The following is a 716-nucleotide window of genomic DNA, read 5'->3' as shown; positions in this document are numbered from 1 at the left end:
TGGAAGTAGGAGCTCCTACTTCCATGGGCATTATTCCTCCCCGGGACTTGCCGCCAAGTCTGGCCGGGGGACAGTGACACTTGGCCGGGTAGGCGAAGTGGCTTCTCCCGCTGACTTGCCCCTTTGGAAGTAGGAGCTCCTACTTCCATGGGCATTATTCCTCCCCGGGACTTGCCGCCAAGTCTGGCCGGGGGACAGTGACACTTGGCCGGGTAGGCGAAGTGGCTTCTCCCGCTGACTTGCCCCTTTGGAAGTAGGAGCTCCTACTTCCATGGGCATTATTCCTCCCCGGGACTTGCCGCCAAGTCTGGCCGGGGAACAGTGACATGCGGCCGGATACGGCCGAGCGGCTGCTCCCGCTGACGTCATCACTTTGGAAGTAGGAGCTCCTACTTCCATGGGCTTGTTCCTCCCCGGGACTTGCCGCCAAGTCTGGCCGGGGGACAGTGACATGTGGCCGGATAGGCCAACTGGCTGCTCCCGCTGAGCTCCTACTTCCATGGGCTTGCCCCTCCCCGGGACTTGCCGCCAAGTCTGGCCGGGGAACAGTGACATGCGGCCGGATACGGCCGAGCGGCTGCTCCCGTTGACGTCATCACTTTGGAAGTAGGAGCTCCTACTTCCATGGGCTTGTTCCTCCCCGGGACTTGCCGCCAAGTCTGGCCGGGGGACAGTGACATGTGGCCGCATAGGCCAACTGGCTGCTCCCGCTGAGC

Source organism: Engystomops pustulosus, unplaced genomic scaffold, assembly GCF_040894005.1.
Source record: "Engystomops pustulosus unplaced genomic scaffold, aEngPut4.maternal MAT_SCAFFOLD_244, whole genome shotgun sequence".
Lineage (NCBI taxonomy): Eukaryota > Metazoa > Chordata > Amphibia > Anura > Leptodactylidae > Engystomops > Engystomops pustulosus.
The sequence above is the reverse complement of the archived record's forward strand: the minus strand, read 5'-3'. Positions refer to the sequence as shown.